Genomic DNA, 17,322 nt, shown 5'->3' with positions numbered 1-17,322 from the left:
AAGTTTGAGAAGCACCAGTCCAGGTGGTGGCAAAGAGGCCAGCCCACTGTTCTGCTTCTCAGCCCCTCCTCCTCCCCACCTCTGCTAGCCTCTTAAGCAAAGCTCAATCCTGCAATGGTCCTGAACAAAATTTCTGCAAATCCCGAGTGTTGGGGGAGAGGGCGTGCAGGAGCTGCCCCCGCCGGGGACTACTGGGAGTAAGCGTGATTGGATTGGCCGCCTGCTCCAGCTCCCGGCTCCTGCACCCGGAGTGTAGACACGCCCCCCGACCCTCCCCCTCACCTCCACCCCCGGCCGCTGCTACAGCCTGCCTCCCGCCGGCTGCCACGAAAACCCGGAGCAGCTGCGTACGCTCATGGACACTCCTCCGAGGGGCGAAGCCGGGCAGCTGGGCATGCTCAGTAGCTGGAGGAGGTTTGGGTGGAGAGTAGAAAGCTGTGGCTCTGCCTCCCACCCCCTCCCGCTGGCCCCCGCCCCCCTTGCCCCTACCCAGCCTGTAGTAGTTCCCCAGCGTGCGCCCGGGGAGACCGGGAACATGGCGGTGGGAGCGCTGTAGCAGCTGAGAAGGGGCTGAGGCACCGCCGCTTCGCTGACAGCCGGCCAGCAGGTAGGCAGGCGCGCCTGTCGGGGCTGCCTGGGTGGGTGTCCGCGAGAGGAGAGGCGCCTGCGGGGATGCGCGCCGCTGGTACCCGGAGCATCTCTCTTTGCCGGGAGAGGATGCGAAGAGGACCACTGTGACAGCGTGATCCTGCATCTCCTAGGAGATGCAAAGGCTAGGGACCTGCTGCCTGGAGGGTAGGGATAGGGGACCGCCCACCCTCAACCCATACGCTACTATCCAGCCCGGGCTCTCTACCAACCAAATAAAGGATGGTTCCATTTTGCTGGGCGGGAGGGCGTGGAGGAGAACCCCGGATTCTAGCCCTGAGAGCGTGCTGGTACCCCGAACCGCTCGCAAGCCCAGCACCAGTTCTTTGTGTGTATACAGCAGCGCACGCCCTGGGGGTGCCACGGCACTGCTTTTCCCGAGAAGTGTTGGACATATTGCCAGAGCAGGATTCCCGTATGGTTTTTGTCTTTTGGCAGGTGTGGACTGGAGGATGCAATAGCTGAGGCTTTATGAGGCTGTGTTTTCCTTTGTTATTTGTGTGTGTGTGTGCGTGTGTGCGCGCGCCTGTGTGTGTGTGTGTGTGTGCGCCTGTGTGTGTGTGTGTGTGTGTGTGCGCGCGCGCGCCTGGTGGGTTGTAATGGAGAGAGAGAGAGAGAACTTCTGCTTGTGGGCACCCTTGTGGGCAGGGCGTGGAAGAGGATTTCGGTTCCAAACTCTTGTCAAAATTGTGTGCCATGTCAGCCTCCTAGAGGGTAAACTTGAGAAGTCCAGGGATCGTCACTGCCCAGTTTGGAGGATAAGCGCGATCGCCCTTCTTGAAACCGTGTGTGTGTATATGGAGCTTTCAACTCGGGCTGAGTTAATTTGTCAACATTAGATATCAATTAAGGGAACCTGAAATGCTGAGGCTATTTATGGTGGTTTTTTATGGCCAGAATAATAAACAAAAAGAAAAGTTGGCACAAAGCCAGAGGAAAGTGTCATTGTTAATAGTTGATGACAGCTTGAAAGACTGAACACACTTTTAGGGAAATCAGGAAACCTGGCATTCTACGGAGTTCTACCAAGACATAGCCACAGGGTCTTAGGTAACTCACAAAAATCTTTTAGTACGACCGCTTCTCTTCTGGGGCTTGGAGGCTGTAGACACTCTTTCTATTACCTGATACAGATGGACAAGATGCTTTTTAGAAGTCCCTCCTACACTAGAATCCTATGAAATGGACACCCTATAATAACAGCTGTGCCACCTTAGATTTGTGTATCTGTTATATTCAACAGCACAACAACTCAATGTTGGGGAGAAAGATAACCAGGTTAGTCAGGGAGAAAGGTAAATTTAAAGCATGGGTTTATTTTTTTGCTTTATAATTTAAAGGATGGGCATCTTAGAATATGAAGTTTGGAGACAGTTTCCTCTGCACTCACACTATTTATTTTTATAGTCTTGTTAGGTGGCGAGAATGAGTCAGTATCATCAAAATGAAGTGGGGGAATACACAAGGAAAATGCATTTAAGTAAATTAAAGCCATAAATGTCCAATCTGATAATACCTTGACTTAGAGTACGTATGTGCAAGGCAGATGCACTGCTAAATGGAAGCAATATAAGCCAATGGCAAGTTCCTTGGTAACGTTGGCCTTAGACTAAAAATCTTGTGTTCTTCTGTGAATGGGTAGAGATTGTACTAGGTCTCTGCAGCTTATTTTATTAATAAATGTGAGTTTTAATTGCTGTTAATTGGATATCAATTGAAAATTGATATCTAAGCATTGAATTAATTGATATCTAAGCATTGAAAATCTAGTCTGGCAGTGCCTCTCCACTCTGTCAGGACCTGCTGAAATGCTGTAGGTATGGGAGGCAGGTGTTTGAACTCTGACTCTTCTATCTTTAGCTTTGTGATTCTGGGAAAATTATTTAACTTTCCTAAGCCTCAGTTTCCTCACTTATAAAACAGTCCTCGGAATAGTAAGACCTATCTAGATAAGTAGATGTGTGGATTACTCATAATTTAAACCACCAGGAAAATGGTGGTGACCGTTCTGAGTAAGAGGGAAATGGATATTTACTGAATCTATGCTATGTGCCCTGTATAATGATTCAGTCTCAAACATGTTAATTCCCTCAAATTTCCCAACTATATTAGTTTCCTAGGGCTGTTGTAACAAGTTACCAAAAACTGGGTGGCTTAAAACCACAGAAATTTATTCTCTCATGGTTCTGGAGGCTAGAGGTCCAAAATCAAGGTGTTGTCAAGACCATGCACCCTCCAAAACCTCTAAGGGAGGATCCTTGCTTGCCTTTTCCAGCTTCTGGTAGCCCCAGGCATTCCCTGGCTTGTGGCAGCGTAACTCCAATCTCTGCCTCTGTATTCACATGGCATCTTCCTCTCTATCTCTGGCCCTGTGTCCAAATTTCCCTTTTCTTATATGGATGTCATTCATATTGGATTTAGGACCTGTTCCTTATTTAACATGACCTCATATTAACCAGGTTACATTTGCAAATGCCTGATTTCTAAATGTCATATTCACAGGTTCTGGATGGGCATGAATTCTTGGGAGACACTCTTCAGCCCAGTACATCAACATCCCTATGAACTGTGTTGAATGACAACATTAACATTATGTTAGCATAACAGCAGAAGTAGCATGGTTTCAGAAAATACTTTAAAGATTATTTAAGGGAACTAACCTATTTGAGGCTTTATATACACAACCATGGTAGGGAAGAGCAGGGTTCAAAGGTACCTCATTTATGCATGTCACTTACTTGGGATCCAAGACAACCCAGGACCTGGGTCTTCTAGAGTATCTCAAACATACTCTGTCCCCAGTTGATTTGTTGATGTTGCCTTCCATCCTTTTTGCTACCCTTCCAAGCAAATGCAAAACAAACAAAATGCATTAAATAACAAAAACAACAATAGCAACAAAGATAAACTAACAACTTTCTAGTCCTTCTTAACCTGGTGAATGGCACCACTATCCATGGAGTTGCTTTAACCAGAAACCCAAGAATCACATTTGACACCTCCTTTCCCTTGACCCACCACGTTTAAAACCATCATGCAGTCTTATAAATGCTATTTTCTATATAGATCTCTAAATACATCTTGATAAATTCTTTCTATCCCCACCACCACCACTATCAAACTGCAGGCTATCATCTCTTACCTGGACCATTAGTATAACTTCCTAACAAGACCGCTGGTTCCTTGCCTGGCTCTTCTAATCCTTCATCCGGAGCAGATAGGATAATGTCAGTTCCCTACATAAAATACCACCCACACACCTGGGACAGATTCCAGAGACTCCTAGAGTCTTTGATACTTGGCCAGCCTCATCTTGTGCATCTCTTCCTCTTGATGCTGTCACACTGACCCTCTGTCTGTTTCTGGAACATCCCCAACCATCTTCCCTCTATATTTTACCAGTCTGGGTCACACTCATCCCTTGGGCTTCCTTGACCTCTCTTCCCCACCAACCCAACTCTCACATCATCCTTTTACTTTTATTCCACAGCACTTATTACAGTTTGCAAATGCCTGTTTATTTGTTTGGCTATGTCTGTAAGCTCTATAATGGCCATTTATTGTATGTCTTATATGCAGAAGGTGCTTAATAAACGTTTGGCGAATGAGTGAAGGAATGAATACTCTGCCTCATAGCATTTTCCTGTGCCAACTTCAAGATCTGATTTTTAGAAGGTTTTTTTTTCTAGTATAGAAAGAGCAATTTAGAACCTTATTCTGACTTCAAAAGGAGAGTATTCTTGGCTTTAACAAATGCATCTTTTAAGAACTGATTTAGGCTAGAAGTTAAGAATTGAGTCAAAATATTTTTTTGGCAACTGAGGTTTTTGTAAAAATACATCAGTCAGTCAACAAATATTCTGCAAATATTTATTGCATGTGTATATTTGCCATGCTAGGCCCTTGGAAGACAATGGCGAACTAGACTTTCAGTCTTCTGGAAATGAATAGTAAACAATAAATAATAATTATTATGTATAATAATAAATAAATAATACATTTAATTATTTGTTGAGCTTCTGTTATATGCCAGTGTCTCTTCAATTCCTGTCCATAATCATCACTATAACCCACTAATCTTTCCCAGTAACACAGAACCCCACACTTACTAGGAGCACAACAAATATTTTGTGAATTAATAATTTGTTGGTACTATTATTCTGATCTTTTGAAATAGGAAATGTATGCTCATCTGGGGAAAAAGGTATCTGCTCATGTATAGAAGAGCATGCAATTGCTTTCTCACTATATCTAGGTGGGCACTGTTTTATTTTAAAAATCACCCTGGCCATTATCTCTGGAGTTAAATTAGGAGACAAATTGCTCTTTATATGGCAACAAGTTCCTGGTGTATTTCTGTCAAAATTCTGAATTGTTTTATTTTGTTTAATTGTCTAAATTTGTCCTGTTTAATCCAAGTGAGAAGTGACTTAATGTCTCTCATTCAGAGCTCTTTTTGTAGTTTTGAATAGTAAGACTGAGTGCCCAAGGGAAATGAATATAGTTCAACAGAGGAACACATGTTATGTTTTAGATTTCTAAAGTGGCTTCAATTTAAGATCTTTATATTAGTCTCATAAAAGGGTGATTTTAAAAAATAAATAGTAAAATAGCATTTAATGTCTATGCTTAAGTAAAGTTTTTAATATACATAACCAAAAATTAGACAGTGTGCCTTGATTTTGTTTAAAAGTGACGGATACACAATGGGATCAATTAAAACCTAAAGGAACTAGTACAGAATTTCAGTAAGGTTGTTGGTTATAAAATGCATGTTCAAAAATTGATGGCCACCCAAAATGTCAGTGTTTTACTAACTAAAAAGTAGAATGGAAAATGATTCTATTCATGAATTCACAAATATATAAATTAAGTAGGAAAAATAGGAAACGTACATAAAATACTTGTGAATAATAAGAAATATATAAAAGCCTTTGTAGAAAGCTATACAATTTTACTCAAACCAATAAACTGAGAAGCAAAGAAAGAAAGACACACCTTATGCTTTGGTAGAAAGATGAATGTTATGAAACGGTTATTTTTCCCAGATCAATTATATAGTTTTATTACTTTGGGATTTCGGAGAACCTTACAAAATGATTCTAACATCTATCTGGAAGAATCACTATATAAAAATAAAAGAAAACTTTTCAAAGAATAGTAGTGGTTGTGGGGGAGGTGAGTGGTGGTGGTAAGATGGGAGGTGGTGGTACATACAGGTGGTGTGGGGAGTGGAGTTCTGGGGGTGGTGGAGGTTGGGGGAAATTTGATGGTGGAGACGAATACATGAAGGTGGTGGGATGAGGTGGTATGGGTGGGGGTGGTGGGTGGTAGATGTGGGTGGTTAGGGGGTGAAGGTAGGTAGATGGGAGTGGTAGTGGTAATGGGTGCCATTGTTGAAACAAAAGTAAATTTGATCATTGACTACAATCATTATAGCAATGTAGTACTGGTGTAAGAATTGATTAATAGCTCAGTGGAATAGAAGAGCCTGGAAACAGATTTAGGTCATTCTTAGAACCAGAAATACGACGGAGAAGGCATTATGAAACAGTGAGGAGTATTTGACAAAAACGTCATGGAAATTGGTTAAGTGTATAGAAAGCATTCAACTAAGAACCTCTGTTTACATGACCCTCCAAATGAAATTCCACATAAATATATAAGTTTATATGCAAGGTGGAAAACAAAGCTAGAATAAAATATTTAACTAATTTTAGGGGAAGTACTTTTTAAATATAAAATCAATGGGAAGAATCACAGAGCAAAATAAAGATTTGAATATATTTTAAACTTTCATATGCAGCAATGCATGCATTTTAAACAGAACAGAATCATGGAAAACAATATTGACACCAAACATGACATGACAGTTCATGATAGCCCTGAGGAACTCTTGCAAAGCAGTGAATAAACAATAGCACCCCAATAGAATTGTCCAAATATCTGAATGCATAATTCAAAAGGAAGAAATAAAAGACCAATGCACACGTTTAATAAATGTTATTACTATTAATCACAGAAATGCAAATTAAAATAACAATGAGGTGCTGTGTTTTATGTATTAAATAAGTAAAAAATACAAAAAATAAACTGGCAAGGATGCAGTGAGAAGGACAACAATCTCTTTCATTATTGTGGTGGGAGGGTTACATAATATAACCTTCCTACAGAAAAATTTAAAAATACTTATCAAAATATCTGCCAGGCACGGTGGCTCATGCCTATAATACCAGCACTTTGGGAAGCCAAGGCAGGTGAATCACTTGAGGCCAGGAATTTGAGACCACCCTGGCCAACATAGGAAAACCCCATCTCTACTGAAATACAAAAAAATAGCTGGGTGTGGTGGCACACTCCTGTGATCTCAACTTCTTGGGAGGCTGAGGCAAGAGAATCGCTAGAACCTGAGAGATGGAGGTTGCAGTAAGCCGAGATCATGTTACTGCACTCCAGGCTTGGTGACAGTGAGACTTTGTCACCATAAAAAAAAAAATTGTCAAAAGCTTTTAAAAGTTTAAATTATTTGACATACTATTCCACTTGGTTTTTATTTTGTGTTTGCTTTTGTCTTTGATAAGGAAGTAGATGCAGGTAAAATTGTGTATTATAATATATTTCATAGTAATAAAAATTAAAAAGAACCTATATAACTAGAACTTGGGAGCTTGGTAAAGATATTTAAGGTCCCAAGATAACAGACTATTATATAGGTATTAAAATTAATTATTTTGAAGATTATATAATGACATGAAACAAACTTCATCACAATTTTAAGTGGAAAAAAATGCACTACTACATATATTGTGTTGTTAATATGTGTTTTGTGAAATGAAAACATCATACAGGTATATTTAAAAAAAACAGAACAAAATTAAAAAGTTAAACAATCTCTGGGTGGTGGAAATATGGATGGCTTTTATTTTGTTACACTTTTCCAAATTTAAGAAAATGTAGTAGGCTGGGCACGGTGGCTCACACCCTGTAATCTCACCACTTTGGGAGCTCGAGGTGGGTGGATCACTTGAGCTCGGGAGTTTGACACCAGGCTGAGCAACATGGCAAAACCCCATCACTACAAAAAATACAAAAGTTAGCCAAGCGTAGTGGCGCATGCCTCTGATTTCAGCTACTCAGGTGGCTGAGGTGGAAGGAATGTCGGAGCCTGTGAGGTGGAGGCTGCAGTGAGCCAAGATCGCGCCACTGCACTGCAGCCTGGGTGACAGAGTGAGGCCCTGCCTTGAAAAAAAAATTAGTCAATGATGTGTTGTTTTATGAATCAGAAAAAAAACCCCACTATTTTACAAATAAGCAGTGATATACATTTAGGTTGTAATTATTCATTTATGTAACAAACATTCATTGATTATCTCTTGTGTCAGGGGCTCTGCCAAGTGTATCAGCAATGACTCTTAGATTGCATGCAAATGAAAGAAACTCTGCCTAACTCCAGCAAAAGGAATTTACTAGAAGGATATTAGCTAGCTAAAAGAATTGCCAGGAATGTGGCGGGGGATGGGGAATCCCAAACACACACACACACACACACACACACACACACACACCCCAAAACAGCTTGGAAGCAGATGAAGCTAGTCAGCTCCAGGTCTAGGTATCAGGCACTTTGGAAACAGACTCCAGCCAAGAATGACTTGTTCAGAGCTTGACCACAGTCCACTGGCTGCTATGCTTGGGGTTCTTCCCCCACACCCAGCCCACTGGGCATGGGATAGGAGGGGGGGTGCCTTGATTAGTAGGCCCACTACCCCTTTCCAATGAAAGAAACACAAGAGATGTGATGGGTGCTAAAAAGCCAAAACCAAACCAAACCAAAACAAAAAAAGACAACAGAAATGCCCATTACCCTAGGACTTAGGGGTAAACAGGGTTGAATACCACTCATCCCTCTCTTCCCCTCCCATAGGAAACATTTGCTATGACGTGGGAGTTTAACTTAAGGTTCATGGTCTAATGTTCACTGTGATGTGCATCATTGAAGGTGCAATGTGGGTGCCCCACACAGAAGGTACTTTTTCCTCTTGGAGCCAGCAGTGACGTGTTAGGAAGAGTGTGGCTTTTCAGCTTGAAACTTATATACCAGCAGGAATTTTGAAAGGAAGGTCCCATTTTCTCAGGTAAGAGAAAATCCTAGAAAGGTATAATCTGAAAGAAACAATGAAGCAGAAGCAAGAGGTATAATTTAGAAATAGATCAGGCACCAACACAGGTCTAGCCTTCTTTTCTGGATGATCTTATATTCAGCAAGCCCAATAGTCATGTTTGAGTTTAGTTCACCATGAATACCAGCCTCTTGGTTCAGTTAACTTTGGTTGATAAAGTTATTATTAACTAAATATTAAAAGATCATACTTAGATCAGTGCATATTCTTACTGCAGTTCTCATGATAAATAGGAAATGTCTGTGGCTGTCCAGGTAACTTAACAATGATGTTGTTGCTTTTATAACTCTTCATAAACTTTTCTGTGAAGAAAGATGACTTGTAAGTGGAAGAGAAAAAAGAGGTAATTGTTCTTCACTTGCGCTAAAAACAGGACAGAGAAAATAATCTTAAATTAGCAAGAGAGGTCCCTGTCCCGGTCACTTCATATTAGAGGGCTCTGCTACTCTGCACTCCAACTTCTCAGCACCTGGACAGCCCTGCTCCTCTGCAACAAAGACCCCGCATTTCCCCTTGAGCCCTTTGCCTCCTTCTGAGCCTTGCTCTGCATAGCGGGGACCTTGGAATTCACTGCTCATGGGGCTCCTGGGCCCAATGGGGGCTGAAAAAAGACTGTTGGTGGGAGGTGTAAATGGAGCTTGGACTGGTGGACTTTGTAGTCTCCACACAGGTGTTGGAGGCCACGGTAGAAAGAGAAAGGGATGGGGAGGGGAGCAGAGACTGGGTCTCCTTGCTTTGCTATGTTCCGGAATTTAAGTATTCTAAATTTAAATCTGGCTTCTAGGTTGTTATGAAGGCATATTTGTTAAGCCAGGAAGATATAACACATTTAAATTAACATTTTTTAGCCTGATTTATAGTATTCAAATATTGAGATCTGTAACATGTGGGACTCCTTTTGTACTCTTGTCTCTCAAACATTAGGATCAGGCCTGCTCAGGTAACTGTTTTAGAAAGGTAACACTCAATTGTTGAGACACACATTCATAATTAGCTAATCATGCATCGGCAATGTAGATTATAAGAAAAATAGATTATACTTTTTTGACTATAGCTAACATATTGAACAAGATGTGATAAGCCCATATCCAAGCATTTTACCTGTGTATATTAGTCTTCATAAGAGCACCATAAAATAGGTCACTCAAGGCAAAATATTATGCAGCTAGATAGAGTCAAGAAGTTCCGGATCATCTGAATCCAAAGGCCATAAACACTGTCATATACAACAATTCAATGGATAAGAAAAGTTTTGTTTGAGGTCCTTGAACCTCCAATAATTTAAAAGTCACTGGATTAATCAACCCACTTTGACTCTCCAATACTCTCAAATACTCAGATTCAGCATTTCTGTTCATGCAGATTTCCTCATGAAAAGGGAGAGTAAATACATGGACTGCCTTGCTGTGTTTGGTATTATGATTAACTGAATGTTCCAAACCAAAAATCAATATTTGGTTGCTTGTATAAAAAGCAAATTTAACTTACATTTTTAAACAGATGTCCAGTTGTAGGATTTCCTTTGCTAATTTTCAATGGAATTGCTATTGTGTCATTGATGATAAAGGAAAATTGGCCATAAGGAGTACCTTTGTTTCTCTAAAGCAATGGTTCATACCCCTACTACTCTTCTATTACCCTATTTTCCAACTGAACCAAGAAGACTTTCTGCAATCAATATTGGTTCCATCACTCTTTCGATAACAACTTACGTAACGGGGTAAGGAAAGGAAGAAGGGAGAGAAGGGGAAAGAGAAAAACAGAGAGAGAGAAACTCCCACCTTTGGTTCCAAATATAAGATCTCTGATAGACACAACGGTTATTAGCTTCATTTCCAGTTAAAATTCAAGGTTGGCATACTATTTAAGAAATTCTTTAGCTATTTTCTACAGGAACTTCATGTGTTTGCTTCTAATGGTCACTGGAATCATGCAAATGGTGTTTGTATAATACTGATTTTTTAGCTAATTGTTTTTAGCTGTCAGCTGTGTTGCCCCCTTATTTTATAGCTACATTACAGTTTACTGACCCAGGAAGTGAACTTCCTGGAAGAATAGAAAATTTACACTTTATTTGTTTAAAGGAAAGATTCTTCCTCTAAAGTAGGAGCAGTTGATATGTGGGTATGATTTAACTTCTAAAAATAAAAACACTGATGGAAGAGGGGGATTTAAAAAAATTTTACAGAAACAACTTAGAGTTTTCCTCATCCTGGTGGTTTTTAGGACACTGTTCTCTCTTCTCTAGGTATTAGAGATAGAGAAACAAACAAAAAAAAGAATTTGCCAATAACGTTTGAATAATAGTTATTCACGCCTTGAGTTAAGTAGTGGTTTAACCCTTTTTGAGGGTTTTTAAGATAACAGCTACCTACCCGCAAGTTGTGTGCTATGTCTTTAGGACTCCAAGTAGAGTCTACTCTTCTCCTACCCTCACTAGCCAAGCAGTATCTAAATTGCAACTTGGCTGGGCACGGTGGCTCATGCCTGTAATCCCAGCACTCTGGGAGGCCAAGGTGGGTGGATTACCTGAGGTCAGGAGTTCAAGACCAGCCTGGCCAACATGGTGAAACCCTGTCTCTGCTAAAAATACAAAAAAAATTAGCTGGGCATGGTGGCGCACACCTGTGATCCCAGCTACTTGGGAGGCTGAGGCAAGAGAATCACTTGAACCCTGGAGGCGGTTGTTGCAGTGAGCTGAGATCGTGCCACTGCACTCTAGCCTGGGCGACAAAGCAAGACTCTGTCTCTAAATAAATAAGTAAATAAATAAATTGCAACCTAAAAAACATTTTTTGCCTGTGCCCTTCCCTGTCTCCACTGCCACTCCCCTTTCCATCTCTCAATTAGATCTTCTGTCAGCCTCCTATCTGTTCTCTTTCATTCCTACCACCAAAATGATCTTCTGTTATCTGAGTATCACCCCTTCATTGAAAACTTTCTATCCAGCTACCACCTTCCCCCACCCCACCCCTCCCCCAAAATCCTCCCACATGGTTCTGGATTGTTCCTCTCAAACAGTCATCACAATGTTTTGTAGATTTTTTATTTAACTTCCTTCTTGCACTAAACTGGGAACTCTTCTAAATCAGGCATCTTGTTTCTTCACCTTTGTATCCCTAGCACCTGGCTTTATGCTTACACATGTCAGGTCCTTAATAAATGTCTGTGGATGAATGGATATTACCCAGGCTAAAAAATTTGAATACAAATGTAAAAAGATGGTGCCATGATTTAAAAGGCCACTCAAGGCAAAATATCACGCAGTTAGATAGAGTCAAGAAGCTGAGTCAAACCCTGTATCATCTGAATCCAAGGCAATCAGTGCTGTGGTATACAGCAACTCAGCGGATAAGAAAAGTTCTGTTTGGAGTCCTAAACAAAAGTTGGCTAATCTAAAATTAACTAATCTAAAAGTTATCTCATACATTTTCTTTAAAAACACACAAACAAGTTTCACACTAATACTGGTTTTCTATTTTCTGTGAATAAAAAAGAGGTAGAGAGAAAGATTAAACCCTCTACCTGTTTCTGGTTGGAGAAAGACAAAAATTCCAATGTTGGATATGGGTATAAGGTAGAAATTCTAAACACATGGAAAAGAGAGACAGTGATGAAGCAAACTATAAGCTGAGAGCCGGCCTCCCCACAATAGAGTAAATAAGCTGAGCTTCTTGAAAAACATTGAGAATAATTATTTGATTGCTAGATGCAGCTTAACACCTACTGCTCTATTGTCCCAGACCTGGTATGAATATGCCTAATTGGTGGTGTGATTCCTGCTCAAATATCACTTGATTTGTATAGTGAAAGCTGGGGTTTTATATGGTTCTGCCCAAGTCTTCGGCACCAATGTTTCCATGGCAACAGATGCACTATAAAATGAGGAAGAAATCAGAAAGTTTGGGAGAGAAATAAATCAAAGCGAGTGATCCCAGCAAGAGGTTCCCCAAGGTGAGTCCCAAGGGCTTTTCAGGCTTCTGGTCAGATATATTTGTGGCAGAATTCTTGGAGATAGAAGATTCTAGGATGATAAATGCCAGGGATTTTTTTAAAGCAATGTATGGATACTATCTATGACAGCAGTTACCTTGTGTGCTTCAGCTCGGATTTCTAAGGCAAGTTCCTGTGTTGGGATATTAGGAGTCTACACTGGTCGAAAGAATCACTTACCAGTTGGAGCCTACTAACCCCTAGGTAACAGGATATGAAAATGAGATTTTTACTATCTTTGAAATCAAATTGAGCTATCCTTCTAAAGCTGGAAGGTGTAGAACACTGTGAATTCTATTAGGTACTAAATATTTGACTATGTCAATTTAGAGCAGTGTCTAATTTTGTGGTATAGATGTGTTCTGTTTAACACAGACAGTGTGAAATTTCCCAGAAAAAAAAAATCTAGATTTCTGTCTTCTCTTATTCAAAAGATCACACACACAAATACACATACACATAGTTGCAACATTTGTCAACACTGACCATGTTTCTTCATGGCAATCATTTGCCGTAGCTGAGTAGCAGCTGCCTCTAACATGGATCAGTCATGGAGTCTTCACTTTGTCACAGTCCCCATCACTCCCTACTGCCTATAATCAGGCCATTTTAATTGTTTATGTTACCCTCTTGGTCGTTAAAGTCTTGAATTTATAACCTTTGAATTTGAGTGAATGTAATTCAAAGTATAACCTTTGAATTGCTCTATATTTTTTGATCATTATATTCTCATATATTGTGTCTTCTTAATCTTGCTTCCCAAAAATATGGACCAACTTATTTAATAATTTAAATATAAGGCAAATGACATTTTAGAAAGATGCATTTTAAACATTTTATCCTAGAAAAAAAATTTAGAAGTAAGACTTTATGCTGGTATGAAGTTTATTTAAAAGCATAGAGTTTAGAGATATTTGGTGAAAACATTTGCATAGTTAAATAGGCTTCTGCAACTACTTTTTCAATATTTCTTTCAACACTGGACAATTTTTAAAAAATTTCTGTTGTGTTTTTTTTTTAACTAAACTGAAATGGAAAAGAAATCATATGGTCTTAAGCTTGCTGGAGGTAGGGATTATCAAAACGCAAAAGGATGGTATCATATTTCATATGATATCATCTGGAAAATATAAAACATTCACAATGCAACTGTGCCCACAGTAGTGAAGTAGAACCTTATAAATGATATGCATTCTATAGAATGGCTGGAAAAATCTCAAAATCAATATTGGAATCACCCAGGGTGACTAAGAATAATAATATCACTGTGCCTTACTAAAAAATAATGAAAAACAAGTGAGATAGAAAATTCCAGAGTTGTCCCTAGAGTTTTTATTTGCTTGGGATAGAAGGATGATAGCAGTAGCTTCCCATTTCTTTTCAGACCTCAATTTTATTTTAAACACAGAGCACAGTCCACCCACTGAAAAGAATTTTCTTTTCTACAAAGACCAGGCTGTGCAGTGACTGTGAATATCACTGTAAAACAGAAGAACATTTGGCTCTAAGTTACTCACTTAACTAGTAGGATTAAAACAAGATAACTGGATCTGTCTATTAGGGTGGTGTCTGTTTATGTCTGCTTTCTCCTGTGTAGACTAGATTAAAAAATAGGAAACAGATATTACAATGAACATTCCCAACGAGTCACTCACCCATTCAGCAGCTGCACCTTGAGTACTATTCTGCTTATTTCAGGTGGCATGTACCATGAGGAGGCATATCAATGGACATAGAAGATAAAAATGTTCTTCTGTGAACATAGAAGATAAAAAAGGAAGGAGAGACAGACAGGAAACAGCATAATAAATAAATGTATAGAATGCCAGAAGGTCATCCGTGCTTTGATAGAGTGGGATAAGGGAAATCAAAAGGGCTGTGATGGGTGGCAGTAAAGGGCGTGATTTTAAATAGGATGGTCAGAATAGGTGTAATTGAGAAAGTGACATTTGAAGGAGGAGAGGAAATTACCATGTAGATACACATGGGACAGCATCCCAGGTAGGGACGGGGACTGTTTTTGCAATGTACTCCAAATTGCCTATGATTTGTCTCCTGCAAAGACCCTCACGTTTTTTCATTTGGAAGTAGAGTTTTAGTGCTGGTTCAAACCCTAACCTCATTCTAATGCTGCTAAGGACACCATTACTCCAGTCCTGCCAATTCTTCTCTAGATAAACCATAACTGCCTTTCGGAAATTTTTTTTGAGACAGGGCCTCACTTTGTTGCCCAGGCTGGTCTTGAACTCCTGGCTTTAAACAATCCTCCTGCCTTGGCCTCCCAAAGTGCTGGAATTATAGGCATAAGCCACCACACACGGCCTTCCTTTTGGAGTTTTAATATTCTTTTTCCATTTTGGTTTAATTCAAATGAAACACAACAGGGATTTTTTTGAAACTGTCTAATGTTTAAAAAGTATGGAATTATGACACATACTAGGTATTTGTTCAGTTTTTTGTTTGGTTATAGAAAGAAAAGATATGCCTCAGAGTTAGAACAATGATTGAGCAGTAACCAAGTTCTTTGAACATGTATTATATGCCAGATATTGTGTTATATGTTTTGTAAACACTGTCTCATTTAATTCTTGCAGTAGGCTTATAAGTTAGGTGTTATCATTATTCCCATTTTATGGCTAGTAAATAGCAGATTGTGCTGCCTTGCTCTATCGATTAAGATTAATCTTCTACAAGCATAAAAAATGGTAAAAAGTATTTTCTCAAGTTCTAAGTGTAATTCCTTTAACTTCCTCTATTTTAGTTAGGATTCCCCCCCAGAAACAGACCTTGAGGCAAGGATTCAAGAGCAAGTAGTTTACTTGGAATGTTCATGGAATACCATTAAGAGAGAGGGAAAGTAACACATGGAAGGAAAATTTATTAGTCTGTTCTCACACTGCTAATAAAGACATACCCAAGACTGGGTAATTTATAAAGGAAAGAGGTTTAATGGACTCACAGTTCCACATGGCTGGGGAGGCCACACAATCATGGTGGAAGACGAAGGAAGAGCAAACGATCGTCTTACATGGTGGAAGGCAAGATTAGTTGTGCAGGGGAACTCATTTATAAAACCATTGGATCTGTGAGACTTATTCACTACCATGAGAACAGTATGGGGGAAACCACCCCCATGATTCAGTTACCTCCACCTGGCCACCCCCTTGACACATGAGGATTATTATAATTCAAGGTGAGATTTGGGTGGGGACACAGCCAAACCGTAGCAGAAACTGTCAGTCCATTCCTGCTGCTATAACAAAATACATTAAACTGGGTACTTTTTAAATAATAGAAATTTATTTCTCATATTTCTAGAGGCTTGGAAGTCCAAGATCAAGGCACCAGCAGATTCAGTGTCTGGAAAGGGCTTCTCCTCTGCTTCAAAATGGCATCTTGTTGCTATGTCCTCCAGAGGGAAAAGGATGAATGCTGTGTCCTCACATGGCAGAAGCGTAAAAAAGGGATAAACTTGCTTCCTCAAGCTTTTTTTTATAAGGACACTAATCTCATCCATGACAGTGGAGCTCTGATGGCCTGATCACCTCCTTAAGACTCTTAGTATTATTACCTTCAGGTTTAAGTTCCAACATGTGAATTTCAGAGGGACATGTACATCTAAATCATAGCAGAAAGGCTGCCAAAATTGGAGTATTAAAATAGAGGAACTAGGAAATGGTATAAAACTCATGCCTCCAAATCAGTCCACCCAAAGGGAAGGGAACTGAGATATTTATACACCAACTCCCATCAGTCATTAGTTGAAGGCTGTTCCCAGAGAATGTTAGTTTCTCTGTACTTCCAAACTCCCATGATATGGAAAAGCCCTTAGGAACATAGATACTGACTGTTGGAAGTCAGTAGGCATATGGGTGGTTACTAATAGGGCTTGCTACATCTATACCTGTTGCCTCCCTTGTCATGTGCCTGCCAAACTTCAGAGATCCTTTAGAAGTTGTTGTAAGAAAAGAAAATTTATCTTCTGCTAGTCAATTGTGAGCTACTGATTGGGCAATTTATTAGTGTAGACAAGAACATTCCATGTACAGTGGGTAAAAGAGCATTGAGCCGGAGTGTTAAGTTGCCCTCAAAGTCATTTCCAAATAAACAAGATGATATAACTATAGGTGCTCAATTGTACATAATTAAGCAGGGAGCTGTTATTATAAATGCATCTAATGTTGAAAAATGAAACAGAACTAAGGCTACAACTGACCTTGTGATGAAACAGAAAGATAAAATATTCCTGAGAGTAAATCATTTGCCTGTGTAATGTAATGTAATTGCTTTTTTTTTTTTTTTTTTTTTTTTGCGAGAGAGTCTCGCTCTGTTGCCCAGGCTGGAGTGCAGTGGCAGGATCTCGGCTCGCTGCAACCTCCGCCTCCTGGGTTCAGGCAGTCCTTCAGCCTCAGCCTCCCAAGAAGCTGTGACTACAGGGATGCACCACCACACCTGGCTAATTTTTTGTATTTTTAGTAGAGATGGGGTTTCACCATATTGC

General features: G+C 40.0%; 1 protein-coding gene across 4 annotated transcripts in view; it reads left to right on the top strand.

Annotated features, from left to right (window-relative positions):
• Positions 1-292: 292 nt before the first annotated feature.
• PAK5 (p21 (RAC1) activated kinase 5) overlaps positions 293-17,322 on the top strand; it is a 314,727-nt gene continuing 297,697 nt past the window's right edge. For 3 of the 4 annotated variants that reach the window (XM_030821975.1, XM_030821974.1, XM_030821973.1), the window contains exon 1: positions 307-607. The gene's annotated coding sequence lies outside the window, so the exon portion shown is untranslated. Of the gene's footprint in view, positions 608-17,322 lie in introns of all 4 variants that reach the window. The other variant, XM_003252622.3, reaches the window with a different exon arrangement.

Source organism: Nomascus leucogenys, chromosome 11 (assembly GCF_006542625.1).
Source record: "Nomascus leucogenys isolate Asia chromosome 11, Asia_NLE_v1, whole genome shotgun sequence".
NCBI lineage: Eukaryota > Metazoa > Chordata > Mammalia > Primates > Hylobatidae > Nomascus > Nomascus leucogenys.
This window is presented reverse-complemented; position numbering and strand designations above follow the sequence as displayed.